This window comes from Ursus americanus, chromosome 2, assembly GCF_024610735.1.
Source record: "Ursus americanus isolate L20-20 chromosome 2, mUrsAme1.1.p, whole genome shotgun sequence".
NCBI lineage: Eukaryota > Metazoa > Chordata > Mammalia > Carnivora > Ursidae > Ursus > Ursus americanus.
In genome coordinates this window covers 107,053,382-107,080,532 of record NC_142128.1, presented here as the reverse complement: position 1 = coordinate 107,080,532, position 27,151 = coordinate 107,053,382, and the positions used below count along the sequence as shown (strand labels likewise).

Here is a 27,151-nt window from a genome sequence, read left to right as displayed (position 1 = left end):
AAAATTATTATTAGAAAAAAATAAAAAATAAAGTTTAAAAAAAAACAATATAGCTTTTCCATTTCAAGAACAATCACAATTGAGAAGAAACTAACTTCCAGTTCCTAAAGCAACACACGGACTGAGTTCCATTTCACTCCCCTTTATTCACATTCTCTGTGGGTTCTAAGCTCTTTACCTACCTCCTTTCCCCGCTGAGCAGGGAGCCCAATGCCAGGCTTGATCCCAGGATCCTGGGATCATTACCTGAGCTGAAGGCAGATGCTTAACTGGCTGAGCTACCCAGAAGCCCCACCCATGTTTTTCTTAAGCAAAAGGACACTCTCTCATGATGATTTCACATGACTTCACATGGTACCAGAGATCTGCACTTTGCCTCCAGGATGTTGGAGATGAAGGCAATTGCAAACTCTCACGGTGGTTTCCCAAATACAGTGACCTGCCTGGTGACAGTGAGACCCTTATGAGCCCACAAGAGGGGGCTGTGACACTCAGCTGTGGCTGGGCTGGCACAGAGAACCAAATCCGTTTTCCTGGCTGACGTCTCTGGGGAACAGATGCCCCACACTGTGAATGAGTCCCTGCCACTGAGCTGTCCAGAGATGGCCATCCTCAGGGAGGATGAGGATCAAGGACAAGCCAGAGGAGACCTCATCTGTCTCTTTTATCTTTTCATATTGTGGACAGTGGACAACTAGCTGCCTACAAGTCCCCAGCTACCTTAGTCTCATCTGTGAATGACCCAGAGTTTGTACGAACACTTAAGATTTTGTCCTCACAAGTGCCCAAATATTTACATATAGATAAGTAAGAGTGCAATCAGTTCCTTAATTTTAAATGTAAATATGTGAATAAATTCTTATTTTAAAAAAAGATTTATTTATTATTTATTTATTTATTTATTTATTTATTTGTTTGTTTATTTATTTTAGAGAGAAGAGAGAGAGAGAGAGAGCACAAGCAGGAGGGGCAGGAAGAGGGAAGGAGAGTCTCAAGCTGACTCTGCACTGAGCACCCAGACCTAAGCAGGGCTCCATCTCATGACCCTGAGATCAAGACCTGAGGTGAAACCAGGAGTGGGATACTTAACCAACTACACTACCCAGTTGACTTAATAAATTCTTACTTTAATTTCATCCATAACCAACTGCTATGGGGTCATGGAGCTAATAATTAGGCACATTCTCATCTTTAGTATGAATATAGAGGAGGACAATCAAATTCTACCAAACTTCTAATGTGGTGTAGGGTGACAAAAATCTCAAATCCTCTAAAACACTCCTCGGGTTATATCCATAGGTTTTAATGATGTGCTCAGACAATTTCAAAATTTATCTCTTTTTAATAAAACATACATGGTTTACTTAAAGTCAGCTGGCCTTTGCATTTAAGTTCCAAATGGTTTTGTCTTTACCAGGATAGTTAAAATCATCACTACAGAAAAATGGAAGGAAGTCGTTGGGTGGTTGTAGCCGTTTCTCATAGATCGGTAAGTTCCAGCTTCATTTATCATATTTAGCCTGAAGAGATCACCTACTTCCTGCTACACACCTCCTTCCATTTGGATTTTCTCAGTTATTCCCATACCAGTTAGATTCCATCCTGAGAGTTACAGGGAGAACTGGCAAAGACACTGGACTCTGGGTGTCCTGAAGAGAGAGGGAATGAGCTGCTATTAACACTTTGCAGCCCAGGCCACGTGCCCTGCTGCCGCCTTACACTGAAACAATATTTCTCACACAGAAGTGCTGAAGAAATGATGCAAGTTACAAAGGACTAGATCTCTTACGTAAGTTCAAACACAAGTCAAGCAAACAGTTATTTATTAACTCACATATGGGTGGTAAGGCTAAAGTTAAAGTAAAAAATTATAGTCACAACTAAAAATGATATCAAAATGAAGATTATAACAAAGTCACCATCAAAGGGAAGAGAAAGATATGGAATTGGATAGAGGCCATCTGAGGTTCTATCCAGGTTCCTTAACAAGGGTGTCAATATATTGGCCCTTCACTTTTTTATTATTTTTTTTCTCAAGAAATACATTTATTTAGATTCTCTTGGTCACACACAGATATATGTCTAATGAATATCACATTATACATCACATCACTGTCATTTATGTGTCTACAGCTGGAAAAACCCAGTACATTGGTTTTACATAGTCTTAGAAGACAGTCCAGCTTAGGTCCTCAGTGAAAGCTTGTTGAGTGAAATAACGGCACTGCCAAACGATTGTCTAGTCCATATTTAAACCAACAATCTCAGATAAATCTACAGATCCCTTCATGATGTTGAATGTTCACCATTGTGGTGTTACAGGATTTGTGTCCCCTCAGTGCCCGGGTTCTTGGTCATGCTGCTTCCAAGAATGAAGAGGTACACAAGACGAAGAGTGGTGGGCTGCAAAGTAAAGTTTATTGAGCAAGAGTACAAAGCTCCCAGAGAGGGAGGGGACCCAAGTGGGTTGCACCCAGAGTTTCTACGTTTAGGGGTTTCTATAAGCTCTTTTGTGGAACTTTCTTAAGCAAGCAGGGTGTGCTGAGTTGTGCCAACCAGGGCTTTGGTCACATATCTGTCTCCCTATTAGGTTCATGTCCACATGCTGATGGCTTATTTTTTTTTCTGACAGCTGTGGGCTTAGATCTTAAATGCCCCTTGTCCGTGATATGGACAAATGCTTTTGTGGTTAATTGTCTTATTTTAGGGCATTTTGCAGAAGTCATTCCTACAAAAGCTTCACAGCAGAATGTCCATGTTGTCCTGTCTAAGCTGCAGAACAGGATATCAGTGCTATTTTATTTTAACTGTCCTGACTCCATATTTTCTTGTTGGGGACCCTGACCCTGACTACCAAACTGTCCAACTAACTCCTAACTTTCCCCCCTCTGAAGAAGTGACCCTAACTGCCAGTAGGGAAAGGGGGTGATAACTGTTTCCTGCTGGTCGGGGGTGTTGTTGAAGAATCATAGTGAGGGTTTCATCCCCAGAGGTCTGTCCAAAGGTCCTCGGTAGAAGTCGGTTCGGTAGGGGCTGTCTCCATTTGTGGCTGCATAGACAGGACCATATGTAGCCTGATGGACTCTAAACAAGAAAAGACAAATCAGATCAGAGCATTTAGAATACAAGATCTGAAAAGGAATAGAAGGGAGATGACTAATAGTGGGGCTCTTATACCAACAACACAGGTCAAGTGGCCTCCCGTTTGGATTCTCAGAACCTGGTGGCCCAAATAGAAGACCTCTTCTCTTTGTGCATGTCTCTCAGGGCATAGCTGTGAGAGAAGGCATAAATAAAGAAAATTAGACATGTGGTGGCAGAACAATGGTCTCCCAAAGTGTGCACATCCTAACACAAATTCAGTGACTGTGACCTCACATGGTAAAAGGGACTCTAAACATAACAATAGAGAGGGAGGCAAGATGGCGGAAGAGTAGGGGACCTCGTTTCATCTGGTCACTTGAATTTAGCCTGATATCTATCAAATCATTCTGAATACCCACAAAATCAGCCTGAGATGTCAGAATATATGTCTGGATCTCTACAAGCAGAAAAACAACTGTGTTTTTTTTTTTCAAGGTAGGATGTGCAGAGGCATGAATCTGTGGGGAGATATTGGAAGATAAACAGAAGGGGGAGGGAGTCTCCATAAGCTGGCTACCATTAAATAATATAACAACAGAGCACAAATCAGAACCCTTAGATATCTGCTCTTTCTGAAGGGTCTCAGGGGATGAAAAGAGCAGAATTCTAGGTGGGTCATTGTGGCCTCAGGGTCTCAGGAGATACAGAAAGAACAGGGGTGCCTGAACCAATACAGTGCCCAAGAAGTGGAGCAAAGAAACTGGTTGTGGTCAGTAAGCCCAGAAGGGACTCTCAGCTCTGGTCACCATAAACCACAAGATGGCCTAGTATGAAGACCACTCTCTTCCTGACCACCCTGTAAAGGACTGGAACTTGCGGGCTGTTTACCGTCCTCTGAGAGGGGCAAAAAGGCTGTGGAGCAGGGTGTACACATGAGCCCACAACCACTCACAGTCCCAAAGACACAAAGTGCAGTGATGGTCCCTGGGACTCCCCTGGGGAAGATTGCAGTGGACACAAACCACGGGAGTCTGCAAACTTTGGTGCATATAGAAGTGGAGACCCTTTCACCTGGAGGGTTTATTGAAGAGGGGGGACCATGATCTTGTGGCTCTGGGCCAGAGATCTGGGCACAGCCATTTTTGCCCTGACACTCAGAAAATGGTGGAAAGCTTCCAGGGAACAAAAGCCACACAGACAACCAGCTCACCTGGCAAGGGTGAGGCAACTCCGCCCAGGCAAGGGTGGGGCAACTCCGCCCAGGCAAAGACACCTGAAAAGCTCACCTGACAAGGGTGGGGCAACTCTGCCCAGGCAAAGACACCTGAAAAGCAGCACAGCAGGCCCCTCCCCCAGAAGGTGGACAGGGTGAACAGGTGAAAGACGAGCTTATGGATTCCACAACACTGTAAAACTCCAGCACCAGGGGAAAATATTATATTGAGCTCCAGGTGCTTCCTCACAACTCGTTTATCCTTCAGTCTAAAATTTTCCATTCCTTCTTTTTTTTTTTTAACTTTTCCCCATTTCAACTATATTCTTATTTTGCCAACTTACATTTTTAAGTCCATTTTTAACTTTTATTATTTCACATCTACATTTTATAGATATGTGCTTCATTCTAGTTCTTTTTTCACTCTATTCAATTATATATGTGTCTTGCTTTCTTTGCAATTTTGGGATGTAGCGTCTTCTAACACAGAGAGCAAAATTCAATCAGGAACAAGTGGATCACCCTGCTTTGTCCACCCAGTGAGATTATAGTCTCTCCTCCTTCACCTTTTTTTTATTGTTTTGTTTCACTTTGGCTGTTTGCTTTTCTGTGGTGGCTTCCAACCAATTCAGATTTTTTCTAGGGTGCATTCTGCTTGGGTTGTGGATGATATTTTGGACTCTGTTCATTTGCTCACCCATCCTTCCCTGGGCAGAATGACTAAAAGGAAGAATTCACAACAAAGGAAAGAACCAGAGGCAATGTTATCTGCCACAGAGCTAATGGATATGGATATAAGTAAGACGTCAGAGATAGCATTCAGGATAGCAATTATAAAGTTAATAGCTAGGCTTGAAGAAAGCATAAATGACAATACAGAATCTCTAAGGGTGGAATTGAGACCTAATCAGGCTGAACTTAAAAATGCTAGAATGAGATGGATTCTAAATTGGATGCTCTAAGAGCTAGTGTCAATGAGGCAAAGGAGAGAGTAAGTGATCTAGAGGACAGACTGATGGAAAGGAAGGAAGTTGAGGAAAAGAGAGAATGACAACTAATAGCCCATGAAGAAAGGCTTTAAGAATTTAATGACGCCTTGAAACAAACCAATGTCAGAATTACTGGGATCCCAAAGTGGGTGGAGAGAAAGAGAGCTAGGAGGCATATTTGAGCAAATCATAGCTGAGAATTTTCCTAATCTGGGGAAGGAAACAAGCATTCAAGTCAAAGAGCCAAAGAGGACCCCTCCCAAAATCAATAACAATAGATCAACGCCCCAACATATACTAGTGAAGCTTTCAAATCTTACAGCCAAAGAAGCTGTCCTGAGAGCAGCTAGGGAGAGGAGGATCCTTATGTATGGAGGGAGGAACATCAGAATATCAGACCTATCCACAGAACCCTGGCAGGCAAGAGAGGGCTGGCAAGGTATATTCAGGGTACTAAATGAGAAGAACATGCAGCCAAGAATAGTTTATCCAGCAAGGCTGTCATTCAGAATGGAAGGAGAGATAAAGAGCCTCCAGGACAGACAGAAACTGAAAGATTATGTGACCACCAAGCCAGACCTGCAAGGAATCTCAAGGGGGATTCTGTAAGTGAAGAGAGACCCCAAGAGTAATATAGACCAGAAAGTAACAGAGACAATCTACAGAAACAAGGACTTTACAGGCAATACAATGGCACTAAATTAATATCTTTCTATAGTTATTCTGAATGTAAATGGGCTAAATGCTTAAACCAAAAGACACAGGGTATCAGATTGGATTAAAAAACCAAGACCCATCCATATGCTGTCTACAGCAGACTCATTTTAGACCTAAAGACACTTCTAGATTGAAAGTGAGGGGATGAAGAACAATTTATCAAGCTAAGGGACCTCAAAAGAAAGCTGGAGTAACAATCCTCATATCAGACCAATTATATTTTAAACCAAAGACTGCAATAAGGAATGAAGATGGACACTACATCATACTTAAAAGGTCTATCCAACAAGATGATCTGACAAAGGGGTAAATATCTATACCCCAGATGTGGGAGCAGCCAATTGTATAAACCAATTAGTACCAAAGTAAAGAAACATATTGATAACCATATATTAATAGTAGGAGACTTCAACACCCCTCTCACAGCTAAACAAATCATCTACACAGAAGATCAACAAAGAAACAAGGGCTTTGAATGACACACTGGACCAGATGGACTTCACAGATATATACAGAACATTCCATCCTAAATCAACAGAAGACTCATTCTTCTCGAATGCACATGGAACTTTCTCCAGAATAGATCAGATACTGGGTCACAAATCAGGTCTCTACCGATACCAAAAGATTGAGATTATTCTCTGCATACTTTCAGACCACAATGCTTTGAAACTGGAACTCAAACACAAGAAGAAATTTGGAAGAAACTCAAGCACTTGGAGGTTAAAGAGCATCCTGCTAAAGAATGAATGGGGCAACCAGGAAATTAAAGAAGAACTTAAACAATTCATGCAAACTAAAGAGGATGAAAACACATCAGTTCAAAACCTACAGGATACAGCAAAGGCGGTCCTAAGAGGGAAGTATATAGCAATACTCTCAAAAAATTAGAAAAATCCCAAGTACACAAGCTACCCATATACCTAAAGGACTTGGAGAAAGAACAGCAAATATAGTCTAAACCAAGCAGGAGAAGAGAAATAATAAATATCAGAGCAGAAATCAATGAAATATAAACCAGAAGAACAGATCAATGAAACTAGAAGCTGGTTCTTTGAAAGAATTAATAAGATCGATAAACCTCTGGCCCAACTTATCCAAAAGAAAGGGAAAGGACCCAAATTAATAAAATCCTGAATGAAAGGGGAGAGATCAGAAACAATACCAAGGAAATACAGACAATTGTTAGAATGTATTATTAGCAAGTATATGCCAACAAATTAGGCAATCTGGAAGAAATGGGTGCATTCCTGGAAACTTAAAAACTAACAAGACTGAAACAGGAAGAGATTGAAAATCTTAACAGACAAATAACCAGCAAGGAAATTTGAAGCAGTAACCAAAAACCTCCCCCCCCCCCCCACCAAAAAAAAGGGTCCAGGGACAGATAGCTTCCCAGGGGAATTCTACCAAACATTTACAGAAGAATTAATACCTATTCTCCTGAAGCTGTTTCAAAAAATAGAAACAGAAGGAAAACTTCCAAACTTGATCTATGAGGCAACATTACCTTTATCCCAAAACCAGGCAAAGATCCCATCAAGAAGGAGAATTACAGACCAATATCCTTGATGAAATGGATGCCAAAATTCTCAACAAGATCCTAGCCAATAGGATCCAATAATCCAAAAAGAATTATTCACCACGACCAGGTGGGATTTATTCCCGGGATGCAAGGGTGGTTCAACATTCACAAATCAATCAACATGATAGAAAACATTAATAAAAGAACCATATGATCCTCTCAACTAATGCTGAAAAGCATTTGACAAAATGCAGCATCCTTTCTTGATTAAAACTCTTAAAGTATAGGGATAGAAAGAACACACCTCAACATCATAAAATCCATCTCTGAAAAGCCCACAGCAAATATCATTCTCAATGGGGAAAAACTGAGAGCTTTTCCCATAAGGTCAGGAACATGACAGGGGTGCCCACTCTCACCACTATTGTTCAACATAGTACTAGAAGTCCTAGCCTCAGCAATCAGACAACAAAAAGAAATAAAAGGCATTCAAATTGGCAAAGAATTCAAACTCTCTTCACAGATGACATGATACTTTATGTGGAAAACCCAAAAGACTCCACCCCAAAATTGCTAGACCTCATTTAGGAATTCAGTGATGTGGCAGGATACAAAATCAATGCACAGAAATCAGTTGCATTTCTATACACTAACAATGAGACTGAAGAAAGAGAAATTAGGGAATTGATTCCATTTACAATAGCATCAAAAATCATAAGATACCTAAGAATAAACCTAGCCAAAGAGGTAAAGGATCTGTGCTCTAGAAACTACAGAACACTTATGAAAGAAATTGAGGAAGACACAAAGAGATGGAAAAACATTCCATGCTCATGGATTGGAAGAATAAACATTGTTAAAATATCTATGCTGCCCAGAGCAAACTACACATTCAATGCAATCCCTATCAAGATACCATCAACATTTTTCACAGAGCTGAAACAAACAATCCTAATATTTGTATGGAATCAGAAAAGACCCTGAATCTCCAGGGGAATGTTGAAAAAGAAAACCAAAGCCGGAGGCATCACAATGCCTGACTTCAAGCTATATTACAAAGCTGTGAGCATCAAGACAGTATGGTACTGGCACAAAAATAGACACATAAATCAATGGAACAGAATACAGAACCCAGAAATGGACCCTCAACTCTATGGTCAAACTAATCTTTGACAAAGCTGGAAAGAACATCCAATGGAAGAAAGACGGTCTCTTCAATAAATGGTGCTGGGAAAATTGGACAGCCACATGCAGAATGAAACTGGACCATTCTCTTACACCGTACACAAAGATAAACTCAAAATGGATGAAAGATCTAAATGGGAGACAGGAATCCATCAAAATCCTAGAGAGCACAGGCAGTAACCTCTTTGACATCGGTTGCAGCAACTTCTTGCAACACACGTCTCTTAAGGCAAGGGATACAAAAGCAAAAATGGACTCTTGGGACTTCATCAAGTTACAAAGCTTCTGCTTGGCAAAGGAAACAGTCAACAAAACTAAGAGGCAACCCACGGAATGGGAGAAGATAGTTGTAAATGATATAACAGACAAAGGGCTAGTATCCAAGATCTATAAAGAACTTATCAAACTCAACACCCAAAGAACAAATAATCCAGTCAAGAAAGGGACAGAAGAGGGATACAAACCATGAGAGACCCTGGACTCTGGGAAACAAACTGAGGATTACAGAAGGGAGGGGTTGGGAAGATGGGGTAACCGGGTGATGGGTATTAAGGAGGGCACATCTTGAGATGAGCACTGGGTGTTATACGCAACTAATGAACCACTGAAAACTACATCAAAAACAAATTAAATTAAATTAAATTAAATTAAATTAAATTAAATTAAAAAGTGATCAACCAAAAGCCAACTTCTCTTTATTAATCACTCAACCAGCAACTCTAAACATCAGTGATAAAATATTCCTTTCCAGAAAAAAATATTTTGTTTGTTTAATTTCTAAATCTAAACAAATGCTATGGTTACCATTGGCTTTCAACATAGATATTAGCAAATTAGCATTTTTTATAACTTGTTTTTAAGAAACATCATATTCTACAGATAATTTCAGTTCTGGAAATTCCAGTGATACAGCAGGCCCGTCAACTCCTGACTCAGCCAAGTGTGCCCCTTCCCAATTATAAGGCCCCTTCATGGGCAAACTACTTATCTCTGCATCGAAACAGGAGATGCAAAGGAAGCAATGACAGCACTGAGGATGTGAAGACAAGACGTAAATTGAGTTATTTTACCTCCGTCTACTTGGACTATTTATTTGTGTTTAAAATTTAAAACAGTGAAAAGGAGGGCAGATTCCAAGTGGTGCTATTTTTGTTTAGTAAGAGTAGGCATGAAATGGAATCGTTTCATTTCACAATTACTGTGGAAAATAATTTTGCCTAAAAGAGGAGAAAGGTGTTCAAAAATAATCCACGCCATTGTCAAAGAGGTCAGCCTCAGCCTCTCATCCCTCCTGACTTTTATTAAGACATAATGCTTAGAGTGGAAAAGCTTGGTGGCCTCAAACAAAAAAGACACCAAAATAGGGGTTTTGGTGAATCCTCTTGTAATCAAATCAACACGAACCTATGATAGGTCTTCATGTCTTCTCTGTCATGTATATATTTTTGTTACAGGCACACTGCAAAATTAGAAGGAAGATATCATGGCCCATGTTGGGATGTTCTGGATTCAGTTATAGCATAGTGCAGGACAGCAGGATGGCAGTATTAATTTCCGCATGCCCCAAGTTGTCCCAGAATGCCTAAGTCCTGAGACAGAAACCCTTGAGCACAAAGCAATAAAATACTAAAGGTGTCTTATATCATGCCGGTGACAAACTCATAGCAGACCTCCATGCCCGATCTATCCATCTTAATTCATGCTTCCTAAGAGCGCTCAGCTGGCTCAGTCAGTAGAACCTGTGACTCTTAATCTCAAGGTTTTCCAGCCCCATGTGGGTGTAGAGATTACTTAAAAATCTATTCGTGGGGTGCCTGGGTGGCTCAGTCGGTCAGGTGCCCAACTCTTGATTTCCACTGAGGTCATGATCTCAGGTTCCTGAGATTGACCGCCACCCTGTGACAGCCTCCACAATCAAGCGAGGAGTCTTCTTGAGGATTCTCTCCCCTCCTTCTGCCCCTTCTCTCTCTCTCTCAAATAAATAAATCTGTAAAAAAAAATTGGACAGAAGACATACACAGACACTTCTCCAAAGACATACAAATGGCTAACAGACACATGAAAAAATGTTCAACCGTCAGGGAAATACAAATCAAAACCACATGAGATACCACCTTGCACCAGTTAGAATGGCCAAAATAAACAAGACAGGGAAGAGCAAATGTTGGAGAGGATGTGGAGAAATGGGAACCCTCCTCTTACACTGGTATGCAAGGTAGGAATGCAAGCTGGTATAGCCACTCTGGAAAACAGTGCAGAGGTTACTCAAGAAGTTAAAAATAGAGCTTCCCTATGACCCAGCAATTGCACTATCAGGTATTTATCCCAAAGATACAGATGTAGTGAAAAGAAGGGGCACATGCACCCCAATGTTCATAGCAGCAATGTCCACAATAGCCAAACTGTAGAAGGGGCTGAGATGTCCTTCAACAGATGAATGGATAAAGAAGATGTGGTTCATATATAAAATGGAATATTACTCAGCCATAAGAAAGGATGAATACTACCATTTGCATCGACATGGTTGGAACTGGAGGGAATCAATGCCAAGTGAAATAAGTCAATCAGAGGAAGACAATTATCATATGATTTCACTCATATATGGAATTTAAGAAACAAAACGGGATCATTGAGGAAGGGAGGGAAAAAGAAAACAAGACAAAATCAGAGATGGAGACAAACCATAAGAGACTCTTAATCATAGGAAACAAACTGAAAGTTGCTAAAGGGAGGGGAGATGGAGTAATGGGTGATGGGCATTAAGGAGGGCACGTGATGTAATGAGCACTGGGTGTTATATACAACTGATGAATCACTGAACTCTACCTCTGAAAATAATAATACATTATTTATGTTAAGTAGTTGGATTTAAATAAATTTAAATGTAAAAAAAAATGTGTTGGGAAACTGGATATCCCCATGTAAAAGAACAAAGATGGACCCTTCCATTTCACCTCTTACAGAAATGACTAAAAAATGGATCAAAGACCTCAATGAATGTCCTAAAACTGTCCATCTCCCATAAGAAAACATAGGGGAAAAGCTTCATGACACTGGATAGGACAATGATTTCTTAGGACACCAAAAACACAGCAACAACAACAATAAAAGGCAAATAGGACTACATCAAAGTAAAAAAACTATTGTGAATCACAGGACACAACAGGTGAAAAGACAACCTACAGAATGGGAAAAAATATTTGCAAATCATATATCTGATGATGAGTTAATATCCAGAATAAATAAAGAACTTGTACAGCATAATAACAAAACAATCAAATGACTTGATTTAAAAATGGGCAAAGGACTTGAATTGACATATCTAATTGACAAGCATAAGAAAATATGCTCAATATGATTAATAAGCAGAGAAGTCTAAACCAAAACCACAGAGATATCATCTACATTCATTCTGATGGCTACTGGGAAAAAAAAGACAACCAGAAACAGAAAACACCCAATGTTGGCAAAGATGTGGAGAAACTGGAACTTTTGTGCACCGCTGGTGTGACTGTAAGATGGTGTACCACTATGGAAAACAGTATCGAAGCATCTCAAAAACTAAAAATGCAGGTACAGTATGATCCAGCAACCCCACCTCTGGGTATATATTCAAAAGAATCAGAAAGCAGGTTCTGGAAGAGATATTTGCACACCCATGTGACAGCAGCACTCTTCACAATAGACAAATGGCCAAATGGTAGAAGCAACTCAAATGTCCACCAATGGATAAACGGATAAACCAAATGTTTAGACATCCATCAATGAAATATTATTGAGTCTTACCAAGGAAGGAAATCCTGACACCTGCTACCACATGCATGAACCTTGAGGACATGATGCTCCGTGAAATAAGCCCTCACAAAAAGACAAATACTGTAGGAATCCACAGCTGGGAGCTCTCCAAAGTAGCCATATTTCCGGAAATGGAAGCTAGACTGGTAGTAACCAGGAGATTCAGGGGAGGGGGAAAAGGGGGAAGCTGTGATTTAATGGGTGCAGACAGTCAAAGGCCCGTCAGAAAAAGACAAATACCATATGATCCCACTCATATGTGGAATTTAAGAAAGAAAATAGAGGAACATGTGGGAAGGAGGAAAAGAAAAAAAGCAGAGAAGGAAACAAACCATAAGAGAATCTTCATGATAGAGGACAAACTGAGGGTCCCTGGAGAGAGGGGGTGGGGGAGGGGCTAGATGGGTGATGGGGATTAAGGAGGGCACTTGCTGTGATAAGCCCTGGGTGTTGTATTAAGTGATGAATCACAGAATTGTACTCCAGAAACCAATATTGCACTGTATGTTAATTAAAATTTAAATTAGAAAAATAAAGATGCTGATCTGATGAGCACACAACTAATGAGTCATTGAGCACTACATCAAAAACTAATGATGTTGGCTAATTGAATTTAAATAAAATATAAAAAAATAAGAATGAGTACAGAATTTCAGATTTGCAAGACGGAACGTTCTGGAGGTATGTTCACAGCAGTGTAAATATACTTAACACTACTGAACTTTATACTGAAAATGTTTAAAATGGCAAAATTAATGTTATGATTTCTTACAATTTTTTAAAAGTACATTCTGTATGATTCTATTTTTATTTTTTTATTATGTGCAGTTAGCTAGTGTATAGTACATAGTTTTTGATGTAGTGTTCAATGATTCATTAGTTATGTATAACACCCAGTGTTCATCACAGCACGTGCCCTCCTCAGTTTTTATAAAGATTTTATTTATTTTAGAGAGAGAGAGCGCATGACACGAGAATGACAGGACAGGCAGGCGATGGAAGGAGAATCCTGAGCCCACGCTGCACTGAACACAGACCCTATGTGGGGCTCAATCCCAGCACCATGACACCACATCCAGAGTCAAAATCAAGAGTCAGTGGCTTAACTGACTGAGCCGCCATCCATCTCCTTGGGCATTAGCGTTGTTCCGTTCCCTGCTATCTCCACCACCGCTGTGCTGAGCACTCCTGGAAAACCCAGCCAGAGCTCCCAGGGGTGAGTCCGAGGACAAGCATGCTGGGTGATGGGTGCACCTGCGGCCTGGGATGGGTGCTGCTCACTGTTCTCCCAGACAGGGGTGCCCAACACCCTTCTCTCCAGGGGACCTGTGGGGACTGCCATGTCCTCAGGAACCTGAGGGCCACCCGGCCCAGGAATTCACTTTCTCCAGCAGAGGACAGATGGGGCGTCTTTCTCTGGCCAGGAATAGGAGCCCTGATCCCAGGAAAGGAGAGCTCTCCTGGACTCCTGGCCCAGCCAGGCAGCCGTGGGCACCGTATATGTGACGGAGCCAGAGCGCCTGGACCTTGGAAGGAATGTGTGCCTTACACCAGCCGTGTGTGGGGCAGGTGGGAGCAGCAGCCCTTGCTTCTTGGGGAGCAGTGATGTGTGTGGAAGGAAAGAGGCCGGGTGGGGGGGGCGGCGAGCCTTCCCAGCCACACCACAGTCTCTCCCTTGGTCTTAAAACCAGCAGGAAGGGAGTCCTGAGGGCAGAGACAAGACTCCAGGAGGACTCCCTACAGGGAAAGGAAGCCCGCAGCCCCTGGAGGGCACTGAAGCCTCCAGCCCGCAGGCCATTTGCACAGGATCACCTCTGGCACTTCCTTAGCACGTTGTCCATGTTCGTGTGTGGACAGTGATTGGCCCACTCAGTGCTGGTGCATTTCCAGAGGCAGACTAGAAACCATCCAGTGCCTGCTAGTGGGACAGAGGACCCCCGCCAATAGAGGCTGAAGATGTCCCTTTTCCTCCAGAGCTGGGGAAGGCAGTCACTGTCCTGGGGCAGGACCTGGTCCAGGTGTGTGTCCTTTCTGAAGTCCCCACATTCAGTGGGCATCGTTGTGCCTGACAAAGGCCCCCTCAGCCTTAGAGTCAGGAGCAGTGAGGGGCTGTCTCTGGCCCCGAAACCATCCTGTCTTTGGGAAAACATGCCTCTCTCCCCTCCCCAGGTCCAGGACACCCGGGACCCTGCAAGAGTTCTTCATTCGAGGAGGAGTCCTGGAGAGCATGTGTGTCTCGTCAGCCCATTAAGTGAAAGAACCAAACCCCAATGCTCAGGTTCCAACCGAAGCAGAATTTCCATGTACTCTTCAAGTCCAGATTCACTGTGTGCAGCAAAGATGCCTGCCCCTCCCCACTAGGTAAGTGGGTGCTGGGGAAGGGCTGTCTGGGCATGGGGACAGCCTCCTCCCCTCTTACATGCCCTTCGGGGACCCCAGGGAAAGTCTTCCTTGCTCTCCTTCCCTCAGAGGGAGGGGCTGGCCTCGTGCTCCCAGGGCTCCCGCTGTGTCCCCACTCCTGAAGAACAGCCACCCATGGACCTCGTGTCAGGAGTGTGGTCTGCCACTGCTCCTGGGCTCCCAGCCAGGGGCCTGGCAGCTGCATGGAGGGGCTAGATTGCTTTTGGAGGGAGGGGTGCTCACTGGTGCCCCCACTCACTATCCCCCACAGTGGTCTGCAATCCAGGCTCTGTGCCCAGCGTAGGTCAATCACCAGCACCCCACATGTTCCTGCCATGGGAGCAATCATTCAGCATCGCCCCATTGCACACAGGAGGAGAGCGGGCCCCAGAGAGGGGAGGCAAATGGCTCCAGCCACAGGGCTCCTCTGCAGAGAAGCTGGAAGGCCAGCCCTCCCAAGCCCCCACTAGCCCACCCAGAGACTCCCTGAGCCCAGGGTGAGCCCTCCCCGCCTGCCCAGCCACTCACTTGCCCCTGAGTTTGATGACAGCCTGTTCTTCTTGGCTCTGAAGGTGTTGCTGGTCGACTGGGAGGGGGAGTCCAGCTGGCGGGACAGGCGGTAGCTACAGGACAGAGTGACACGTCTGAGCTAGCAGGAGCCACACTCTGGTCTCCCTCCCAGAGCCTGCCCGGGAGCTGGAATCTGGGTGCCCTAGGGGCCAGCATGCAACAGGGTCTGTGCTGACCAGGGAGCCATGGTTCCCAGGGAGAGTCCACTCTGTCCTCTCCCCACACCTGCCTGGCCTCACCTCTCCTCACTGTGGGGCTCCGAGACCCGGAACCAGTCCCCATAGGGCTGCTCGGTATCCAGCTTAATTTTGCAGCCCCTGAGCAGCTGGATTTCCTGGAGCCGGAGGGAGGACTGGCTGCAGTCAAGGACTGGGCTGGGGAGGATGCAGGGCCTTGTGGGGGGGCAGGATGGGGCAGGGGCTCAGTCCTGGGGACCCTGCTCATGTCTAAAAAGGGCTGAAATCCCTGAATGCCCACGGGGTCCCTCATTATAGTAACAACACCCTCACACTCAGGCGTCCTGGTGGTGGGCCCCTCCTCCCTGGCCTCCTTACCACCCCTCTGACTCTAGCCAGGGCTGCCACCAGGGGCAGGCTGGACCTCGTTCTAGGTCCTGCCAGGAAGACTAGGCAGAATGAGGAGAGGAGAAAGGGCGGACTGATCTTTTCCCTGCCCTGAGTCAGCCTCCATTGCTGCCTTCAGGTCCCCTGGCCCAGCCATGCACTTAGCTAGACCCTGGGAGGGAGTCTGCATTCCAGGCCAGCTGGGTGGGGGGGTATTCAGTGACCTTTGTGTCCCCAGATGTCCAACTCACCTGGCCTTGCACCCTGAGGCTTGCTGCCTGGGGTGGGCATGGTTCTGGGGCTCAGCAGACTTTGGGCCACAGAGCACTTGGCAGTGGTGAGGGAAGTGGAGCCATGGGTCTCGTGCACGTCCGTCACAGGGTGGGGTCATGATACACGTGCTGTGTGCAGGTCCCCTGTGTACACCTGACCCTCTCAGTGGAGAGGCCTGTGTGCCTGGTACACCTGTCCTCCACCTACCCCAGAGGAACGGCCACGTTCAAGCATTTCCATGTCCAACCCTCAGGGACAGTTGGGAACCTGGGGTCCAGAGAGGCAGGGACTGGCCCAGGACAAATGAGGAGTGCAGAGTCCAAAGAGCAGGGCTTCTCTCCAGTCCTAGACCAGCCTCAACCCTCCCATGAGGTTCACTTTGGGGTGAGAGCCCCTCAGATCCTCGGGGATAGCTCCCCACCCCATCCCATGTGGGGACATGACCTTGGGCATCCCCAAGCAGGTAGAAGCATGTGCACCTGTGTGTGTGTGCGCGCACACACACACACACACACACACACACACACCCCACTCTGACTGCCCAGCTGGGGGTCAAAGGGGAGGACACCCTGGGAGCGAGGTAGGTGACAAGGGGGTAAGAAGAAAGAGGTCAGAGAGAGCTGGGCCATGGGGCAGGGGCATCAGGACTCCTGGCAGATCCATAGCATGGGGAGGGGAGACACGTCAGGCTTATAGTCAGGGGATCCCCAAGGGGCCCAGGGGGGTTGCCAGGGCACTGGGAGAGGACAGGTGGGGGTCCAGTGTCCATCACCTCCCTGGGCACCTGGAAGTAGGAAGAGACACCCCCCCTAGTGCAGAGGGGGGCTCAGCTTACTCTATGGTCAATTGGGCTGTAGAGACGGGCTGTCCCAGGATCCCACAGGCTTGTAGAAGAGCCTGTCAGCCTTGGATCTCTGTCCCTGACCCACTGTGCTCCCAGTCCTGGGAAAATGCTTTGTACTCCCTCGAGGTCCTTCTGAGCAGAGGGCAGCCTGGGGGCTTGGGGGGCTGAGGACCTGGGTATGCAGAACGTGGCAGAGCACTGACCACTGGTCGGGGGACCAAGGTCAGGATCCTCCTTGGTGCAGCCTCATTTGGAAGAGGTTCCAGAGTCAGTACTCTGGCCAGGGTGAGGAGGACTGAGGAAGGAACTGAGCACCAGGACAGGAGAGGGAAACAGGGACAAGGCAGACTTCTGGGGTTTCTCACATCGCCCCCGGAGCCCGCAAATCCTGCTCCTGTGAGATACAGAGAGACAGAGACAGAGACAGAGATTGAACACAGGAGAGAGGGAACCAGAAGTCACAGACTTTCCTCCATCAGCTTGGAAATGGGATCCCATCCTTTTGCCCCGTTCTCTTCCTTAGAGCACAGTCACACAGGCCATCCACTCTGAAGGGGAGGGGATTCCACAGAGATGTGTGACCAGGATTTGGGAATGCCCGGGAGCCACTGCGGAGACTGCCCAGCACATGGGCACAGACGAGGCCCGGGGACCTGAGCCTCAACCTAATGGGAGCCCCTGCAAGTCTGTGTTGTGAGAGGACAAGGTCAGAATCTGTTCATTGCAACCTTCCCACGGGGCTGGGACACAGGCAGGAGGGGATTGGCTTTGCCTGGACCCCAGAGCAGACCCAGCCCCTCTGAGCTGTGTTCCATGCCCCGCCCAGCCCCTGGCTCATCCTTGCATTCCCAGGTGTGTGCCCCAGCCTCCTGTGATAGCAGATACGGAATGTATGTAGAGGTCCTACCCCGATGGTGTCCCTAGAAGTAGAAGCCAGAACACCCCACTGTGCAGATGGCGAGCCTGGGGAGTCCCTGAGAGGCACAGGGTCTGTCCAGGGTCACAGCCCTTGGCACGAGCAGGAGCCCGGTCTGAACCCAGCTCTGCGTCCTCACAGCGGGGACACTGGCTGCACCCAGGCCCCCTGGGGGCTGTGGGTGGGCGGTGTGGGTGTCACTGTATGGATGGGGCATGGGGTGGAGGGTGAACATAGAGCAGCTGGGGGAGGGGGGCCCTTGGGGGCTCTTGTGGGAGAAAGAAGTTGGGCAAGGGAGCCCCAGGCAGTGGTGACCTCACTTCCCTGACAACAGAGCCCAACAGAATTTGGAACCCGGGTAACCAGGCACCCACATTCCAGAGCCAGTCCCCTGCCCAGCTCATTTCATTGGAGATCCTCGAACGAAGAACATGTTTGCGTGTTGCATCCCCAAGTCCGGAGGCTGCAGGCTGAGGAAAGCGCGCCCTGCAAACACTTCCCCTCGCTGGGAATGTCGTGTCAGGGCTCCCCGACGCCTCTGGCCATTTGGCAGGAAGGACCGAAAGGTGACACCATGAGGCCCAGAGCCGGCCAGCCCAGCCCCACACCTCTGATCTGACTGTGCAGCCCCAGGTCCCCTCCCTCTGTGTGTGTGTGTGTGTGTGTGTGTGTGTGTGTGTGTGTGTGTGTGTGTGTATGTGTGTGTGTGTGTGTGTGTGTGTGTGTATGTGTGTGTGTAAGAGGGGTCTTGTAGGGTGGGGCCACTCCGAGCAGGAGCAGGCTGATGAGGGGTCAATGTCCAGTGGGCAGGTCATGTTCACAGCCCAGGTCAAGCCTGGCTGGGTGGGACAGGGTGTGCGGGGGCTGCGCCCTTCTGCCCAAGGTTTATCCCGAGCCCTGCAGGGATGGGTCACTGCATCCCAGGTGCAGGGCTGTGCACACACAGGTCTGTGTCTTATCTGGGAGCAGCAGGAGGCCTGGGCAGGAGGACAGTGAAGACAGCCGGGCAGGGCTGTGATGCCTCTGGGCTGGCTACCGGTCCCTGTCTTTGCAGAAGACCATGGATGAGACTGAGAGGAAGCTGGTGGACACGCCCTCCTCTCCAGGAGCAGGGACAGGGGATCACCTGGGAAGGATTCTGACTCTGCCCAGGCCACTGTCCCCAGTAGTCATTCACTCAGTGAGTGTGATCCAGGAGCCAGAGCCCATGGAGGCCGAGCCTGAGGGTAAGAAGGCTGGGGCTGGGTGTGTGTGGTGTGTGGGGATGGGTCAGTGCTGGCCCCACGGGAGGAGCCCCCAGAGGCTGGTGTGGGTCCAGGAGCAAGGACCGGGCTCAGAGCACCCAGTGGGTGGACTGCAGTTGGGGGGACGTCCCGGGGAAGGTTCCTTCCTGGCTGCAGCTTCTCTGGGACACCCTGGGCTGGGTTCTGTCTCTGCAAAGGCCACGAGAGGCAGGCAGGAGGGCGAGCTTTCCTCCTCTCACAGATGCTCCACTATCTGAGGAACTAGAGCCGGCTCCAAGTTCATGGGCAGCTCCAGAGGGAGGGGTGGTGCCTGCAGCGACTTCAGCAGGAGACCAGGAGCCAGCAGGTGACCTGGCACCTGCCCACGGAGAGCCTGAAGCTGTGCAGGAAGAGCCTGCTGGAGAACCTGCCCACGGAGAGCCTGCCCCTGAGCCCGGCACTGTTCCTGCCCCCACACCTGCCCCTCTCTGTGTTCCTGTTCTTGCCCCTGCCCCAAATCCTGCCCCTGCTCCTGCCCCTGCCCCTGTCTCTAGTCCAGATCCTGCAAAGGATGAAACTCCTGCCCCTGCCCCTTGCTCTGCCTGTGCTCCTGTTTCTGCCCCAGACCCAGCTCCTGCCCCAACTCCTGCCAGAGCCACTGCCCTTGCCCCTGCCTGTGCTCCTGTTCCTACCCTCCAGCTCTTGCCCCTGCTCCTGCCCCTTCCTCTACCCCTGCCAGAGCAGCTGCCCCATCCCCTGCCCCTGCCTGTGCTGCTGTTCCTGCCCCAGAACCAGCTCATGCCCCAACCCTTGCCCCCTCCCCTGCCAGAACTGCTGCCCCTTCCCCTGCACCTGCCTGTGCTGCTGTTCCTGCCCTGGACCCAGCTCCTGCCCCGGCTCCTGCCCCTTCCCCTGCCAGAGCCGCTGACCCTTCCCCTGTCCCTGCCTGTGTTCCTGTTTCTGCCCCAGACCCTGATCCTGCTCCTGCCCCAACTCCTGCCCCTTCCCCTGCCAGAACAGCTGCCCCTTTCCCTGCCCCTGCCTGTACTCTGGTTGCTGCCCCGGACCAAGCTCCTGCCCCAACTCCTGCCCCTTCCCCTGCCAGAACTGCTGCCCCTTTCCCTGCCCCTGCCTGTGCTCCAGTTCCTGCCCCAGACCCTACTCCTTCCCCAACTCCTGCCCCTTCCCCTGCCAGACCTGCTGCCCCTTTCCCTGCCCCTGCCTGTGCTCTGGTTCCTGCCCTGGACCCAACTCCTGCCCCAGCTCCTGCCCCTTCCCCTGCCCCTGCCTGTGCTCCGGTTCCTGCCCCAGACCCAGCTGCTGCTCCAACTCCTGCCCCTTCCCCTGCCAGAACTGCTGCCCCTTTCCCTGCCCCTGCCTGTGCTCCAGTTCCTGCCCAGGACCCAGCTCCTGCCCCAGACACAGCTCCTGCCCCTTCCCCTGCCCCTGCCTGTGCTCCAGTTCCTGCCCTGGACCCAGCTGCTGCCCCAACACCTGCCCCTTCCCCTGCCAGAACTGCTGCCCCTTTCCCTGCCCCTGTCTGTGCTCCGGTTCCTGCCCCAGACCCAGCTCCTGCCCCAAATCCTGCCCCTTCCCCTGCCAGAACTGCTGCCCCTTTCCCTGCCCCTGCCTGTGCTCCGGTTCCTGCCCAGGACCCAGCTCCTGCCCCAGACCCTGCTCCTGCCCCAACTCCAGCCCCATCCTCTGCCAGAACTGCTGCCCCTTTCCCTGCCCCTGTCTGTGCTCTGGTTCCTGCCCTGGACCCAGCTCCTGCCCCAAATCCTGCCCCTTCCCCTGCCCCTGCCTGTGCTCCAGTTCCTGCCCCAGACCCAGCTCCTGCCCCAACTGCTGCCCCTTCCCCTGCCAGAACTGCAGCCCCTTCCCCTGACCCTGCCTGTGCTCTGGTTCCTGCTCAGGACCCAGCTCCTGCCCCAGATCCAACTCCTGTCCCAGCTCCTGCCCCTTCCCCTGCCCCTGCCTGTGCTCTGGTTCCTGCCCAGGACCCAGCTCCTGCCCCAGACCCAGCTCCTGCCCCCAATCCTGCCCCTTCCCCTGCCAGAACTGCTGCCCCTTTCCCTGCCCCTGCCAGAGCCACTGACCCTTCCCCTGTCCCTGCCTGTGCTCCTGTTCCTGCCCCAGACCCTACTCCTTCCCCAACTTCTGCCCCTTCCCCTGCCAGAACTGCTGCCCCTTCCCCTGCCCCTGTCTGCGCTCCAGTTCCTGCCCAGGACCCAGCTCTTGCCCCAGACCCAGCTCCTGCCCCAGACCCAGCTCCTGCCCCAGCTCCTGCCCCTTCCCCTGCCAGAACTGCTTCCCCTTTCCCTGCCCCTGCCAGAGCCACTGACCCTTCCCCTGTCCCTGCCTGTGCTCCTATTCCTGCCCCAGACCCTACTCCTTCCCCAACTCCTGCCCCTTCCCCTGCCAGAACTGCTTCCCCTTTCCCTGCCCCTGCCTGTGCTCTGGTTCCTGCCCTGGACCCAACACCTGCCCCAGACCCAGCTCCTGCCCCAGCTCCTGCCCCTTCCCCTGCCAGAACTGCTGCCCCTTCCCCTGCCCCTGTCTGCGCTCCAGTTCCTGCCCAGGACCCAGCTCCTGCCCCAGACCCAGCGCCTGCCAGAACCACTGACCTTGCCCCTGCCCATGCTCCTGTTCCTGCCCCAGACCCTGCTCCTGCCCCAACTCCTGCCCCTTCCCCTGCCAGAACTCCTGCCCCTTTCCCTGCCCCTGCCTGTGCTCTGGTTCCTGCCCAGGACCCAGCTCCTGCCCCAGACCCAGCGCCTGCCCCAGCTCCTGCCCCTTCCCCTGCCAGAACTGCTGCCCCTTCCCCTCCCCCTGCCTGTGCTCCTGTTCCTGCCCCAGACCCTGCTCCTGCCCCAACTCCTGCCCCTTCCCCTGCCAGAACCGCTGACCCTTTCCCTGCCCCTGCCTGTGCTCCTGTTCCTGCCCAGGACCCAGCTCCTGCCCCAGACCCAGCGCCTGCCCCAGCTCCTGCCCCCTCCCCTGCCAGAACTGCTGCCCCTTCCCCCTGCCCCTGCCTGTGCTCCTGTTCTTGCCCCTGACCCAGCTCCTGCCTTGGATCCTGCACCTGCCACTGCTGCTGACCCTGTCCCTCCCCTTGCTCCTGCCCCTGTCCCTGCTCTTGCTCCTGTCCCTGCCCCTATCCCAACACCTGCCCCTACTCCTGCTCTTGCAGGGCTCCCAGAGCCACATCCAGAGCCCACAGCCCTGCAGGGAGAGCTCCTTGTGCAATTACCCTTAGTTCCTTCACCCGAACCCGATGTCCCGCCAGAATGTTTCATCCCCTCCCCCTATGTTCTTTCTCTCTGGTACATATTGACTGTTACTTTATCTTTTCATGTTCTGTATACTGTTTATTATTTGTTTTAAGTAAAATTACTTGTTTTCAATTGAACACATCATGCACGTTGAGTATATTCACAATGTTGTGCCACCCCACCAGAGAACATTGCTGCAGAATATCTCCTTCCCCAAAGGAGTCCCTGAACCAGAAGCCCTCCCTGCCCATTTCTCCCCCAGCGCACACCCTCAAAACCCCTAAGCTGCTCTGTTTCTTTACCTGTTCTGGATGTTTCTGTAAGTGGAATCACAATAGGTACCTTTGTGTCTGCCCACCTATTTTCAAAGGGGACTCTTTTTTTCTGTGTTTATTTGACATAGCATTTCCCTTATTCGATACTGAAATCCCCGATGGATTACAGATCAGACATAATCATAGAGACCACTTTAGGAATTATGGGCACAATCTCAGGGCCGAGACCCCTGTTCCTGCTGGGACACCATGGCCTGACCTCAGACAGGAAACAGCTGGCTCTTCCTGTGACCCACACAGAAACCAGGGAAATGCAGAAAGCTAGTAGACACACCACAAAGGGCAAAAGCATTGCTCACAACCCAAGGCCAGAGAAAGGTTTCCCCTGCCTCTGGTCCAAACCATGCTCCAAGTCACTGGGTTCCACAGGGACAGAGACCAAACACATGCAAGTCCAAGGGGGAGGACAGGCACGCGGGGAGTATGTGTCAGAGATGCAGGAGCTCCTGGGGAAGGACTCCAGCAAAGGAAACCCTACGGAGGCAGCACTGGTCACGTTCAGGTCAGCAGGTTTCTGGTCCGGGGACCAGCAGCCCTGGGGAGAATGTGAGGACACAGAAGTCCCCCATCGGTCCCCTGGAGAGAAGGGTGACGGGCACCCCTGTCTGGGAGAACAGTGAGCCGCACCCATCCCAGGTCACAGGTGCACCCATGACCTAGCACGCTCGTCCTCAGACTCACCCCTGGAAACTCTCACTCAGTTTTTCACAGATGTATTTTCAGGAGTGTTCATCACAGCGGCGGTGGAGAGAGCAGGCTATGCACCAACGCTAATGCCCAAGGACATGGATGGGATCCTCGGTCCCAGTCCTCATGAAAGGATGCCCTGTAGCTACTGTCACAGCTTCCTCTGGGGCACAGGATCTGGGAAGCCCTCCTGAGACTCCCCTCCTGCCACCCTGCTCCTGGGAACATTCAGAATTGTCTGAGGAGGAGGTGGAGAGGATCCAGGATGACAGCAGGTCTGAGGAGAAGGACGGTCAGCACTGGGAGGACAGTTGGACGTGCCCTGAGCCACCATCCAGGGCCCGGGCTATGATGCCCTCGGACTTCACCCCAAATAATGGCTCCTGATGTAGGGACCCTACTTCGTGGTTTCACTCCCTCCCTCCCTACATCATTTATTCACTCCTTCATTCCCCCCCCCCCCCCGTCTCTTTCCTGCCCCTCCACCCTTCCATCCTCCCTCCCTCCCTCTTTCCCTCACTCCCATCCTCCCTCAGGCCCTCCCTCATTCAGCAGAGGATCTGGGGTCCCTGCTGTGTACTGAGCACTGGGGCTTCATCAGTGAGCACCCCCCAACCCATGCAGTCACGTCCACTGTGGGTGGTGACAGGGGCCAGTCCTCAGGGTGAGCAGGGGTGATGAGCACCAGGAATCTGCTCCTGAAAACAGAGACCAGTTGCGCAAAGAAAAGAATGGACAGACCCATGCTTAGCACTTCCTCTAGAAAAATCTAGTCCTGAAAAGTAAGTATGTCCTAGACTTAACGCAATGTGAGTTCTCATGGCAGGTACGCACTGATTCCTAGAACCAACGAAGAGTAAATCATCCAGTGTCGATGGGGGTTTGTGACACACCTTTTCTGACCAAATGAGAGCACTTCAGCCAACATCTCCAGGGCCTCCAAGTCTTCCCAAGGCCTCTGCAATCCTCTGATTCTTCCATCGACCTCCTTGGGAAGCTCTGTCCTATTGTCTTCCTTGTCACCTGCCTCTTCTGGAACCCTTCTGTGGCCTCCCCACCAGGGCCACCCTCACCGGGATTTCCCATGACCTGTGGCTAGGTGCCCGTATCCTGTGCTGGGCCCCATGAGCCCCGTGCTTTGTGCAAGGCCTGTGTGCTCACTCTGGGTCACTTGGCATCTCCCCTTGCAGCAGGCTGCATCTTCCCGTGCTGGGTCTCCTCTGAGCAGTCTGTGAGGCTGGACTGTGCCCATGTCACGGGTACTGAAGCGTGAGTCTGGTCCAGATGACCCACTCCCAGTCCCAGCATGTAGAGATTGGGCCAAGGGTGGTTCCCAAGCAGAGGAGGACTTGGGCCCAGGGGGCCTGAGGGAGGGCATGGCATAGTGAGCCTGCAGAAGGAGAGCAAGCACTGTGGCGGCCTGGTGCTCAGGCCTGCTGGGAGACCAGGTCCCACATGCACTGGCTCTGTCCCCAGGACTGGAGGCCATCAGGGTATCCACACTCCCAGGCTGCAGGCTGGCAGTGACTTGCAGGGGGGAGGCACCGCTGGTACAGGAGAGAGCCCTCCACAGGGAGGAGGGGACAGGCGCTCCCCCAGCAGCTAGAGGAACTCAGGGTGTCCACACTCTCAGGCTGCAGGCTGGCAGTGACTGGCAGGGGGGAGGCACCACTGGTGCAGGCGAGAGCCCTCCCCAGGGAGGAGGGGGCAGGTGCTCCCTCAGCAGCAGGTGCACTGGGGAGGGCTGAGGGGGCATCAGCAGACAGCAGTGGCTGCAGCTGGGGTCTCCACACAGGCCCCTGCCTCAGGCCCAGCACGAGATTGGATGGCCTTTGTCCCCGAAACACAAAGTCTGGCCCAAGACCCCTCCCTCAAGCCCCCACTCCCAATCCTTTGTACTCAGCTCAAGGGACAAGAAATGGCCAATAGTTTAGGTGGTGTTGGGTGCACAGGGACATTTGCTTTTCTGGCCCATGCTGTTAACACTGCTGGCATTTTAAAGATCTCAAGGCTTTGATTCAAAAACTGTAGGAAGATAGCTTCGTAGCTTTCTGGAAACCTGTCTCTGTGCCTTGCAGCCCTCCCATCCCACCAGCTCTGCTCAGAATCCCTCCAGGCCACAGACCCACAGTCTTGGGTCCTCAGATGGCCCAGACGATGTGATCCAGGTGGGGCAGCAGGACACACTACGGATTTCAGCAACCCCCCCCTCCCAGAAAGTGAGGGTATCACGGGGCGAGCTGTCTGAAAACAGCCAGGTCAGGGTTCCAGGAAGACACCAGGGGCACAGGAGGAACTGGGGAGCATCTAAAGGTCAGGTGGGGACAGTCAGAGCTTCCAGGCCCTATTCCCTAATGCTCCTCATCACTCAGCCTTTCTTCCAGTGAATCTGCTTGGTTTCTGTTTGCCCCAACTGTTACCCGTTGCCCTGGGCAGCAGAGACTCACATACACCTTTAAATGTTTAGGACATCAAATGCCCTCCAGTAGCCACCTCACTACAGTTGGTGGTAAGCAAGAAGTCACTAAGGTCTCTAAGGGTCTGGATTTGGTGTTTCCCTCTTCTGAGATGGGGACACCTGTGGAAGGTGCAGGTGGCCGGCTGGGGTGGGGGCAGGCACCTGACATGGACAGATGGGGTAGGTGAGGCCCGAGGCCCCGGGGGTGTGTGTCCGGCATCTGCACTGAACAGGTATTCAAAGCTGCAGATTGGCTGGGATCATCTTCAGGCTGAAGGAAGATGAGGGGAGCAGAGGGGAGCAGAGGAGGCTCAGCTTAGACAGGAGAGGGTCGAGCCACTCCTTTGGGGAAAAGTGGGCCAGGTCCAGGTTCATGGGGACAGACCTTAGGCCACTGTGTTACGTGAAATAAGCCAGTCCCTAAAGGACAGATACTGGAGGACCCCACTCGTGAGGGACGGAGAGCACTCCGATTCACAGAGGTGGAAGGAGCTGCTGGGTGCCAGGGCTGGGGAGGGGAAATGGGGGTCAGGGTCTCGTGGGTAGAGGTTCAGTTTGGGATGACAATGAAGTTGTGGCGATGGATGGAAGTGGCAGGTGCAGAGCAGTGAATGTACGTATTGCCACTGAATTGTACCCTGAAACGTGCTTAACGGGATCAGTCATATGTCCACTACACCACAATAGGAAAGTAGTGAGTCAGGAGGACGGGGCCATCGCGAGTCCCAGGAGGGCCCTGGAGCAGGGACCCTGTATCTTGGTTCTCGCTCTCACGCTCTGCCCCTTGTTGGTGACCGAGCTCACAGTAGGCACTCAGTGAATGCTTGCTAACACATAGTGCAGAGAGAGTCCACAAGTGCAAACCCTCCAGTGGGCACTGAGGGATCCCAACAGGACGCGCATCCAGGCAGAGCCAGTGCCCACATCTCACAAACACCAGCACAGAAATAGCCATTTAAAACCAAGGCAGGAACCAGAAATAACCCAGAGGGCTCCATGCTCCTGGAGGCTGTGCTAGTGGTCACAGCCTCTGGCAGTCAGAGAGGTGGCTCGGCGCACCCCTGACCCTGAAGGCCCATGGCTGCCGCGAGGTGCAGGG

General features: G+C 50.3%; 1 long non-coding RNA gene across 3 annotated transcripts in view; it reads right to left on the bottom strand.

Moving 5' to 3' along the window:
• Window positions 1-2,404: 2,404 nt before the first annotated feature.
• Window positions 2,405-27,151, bottom strand: part of LOC148110705 (uncharacterized) — a 43,730-nt gene continuing 18,983 nt past the window's right edge. For 2 of the 3 annotated variants that reach the window (XR_015723384.1, XR_015723388.1), the window contains 3 exons: window positions 15,437-15,531; window positions 3,178-3,274; window positions 2,405-3,084 (listed from right to left, as the gene is read on the bottom strand). This is a non-coding gene — a long non-coding RNA (uncharacterized LOC148110705). The remainder of the gene's footprint in view (window positions 3,085-3,177; window positions 3,275-15,436; window positions 15,532-27,151) is intronic. The other variant, XR_015723389.1, reaches the window with a different exon arrangement.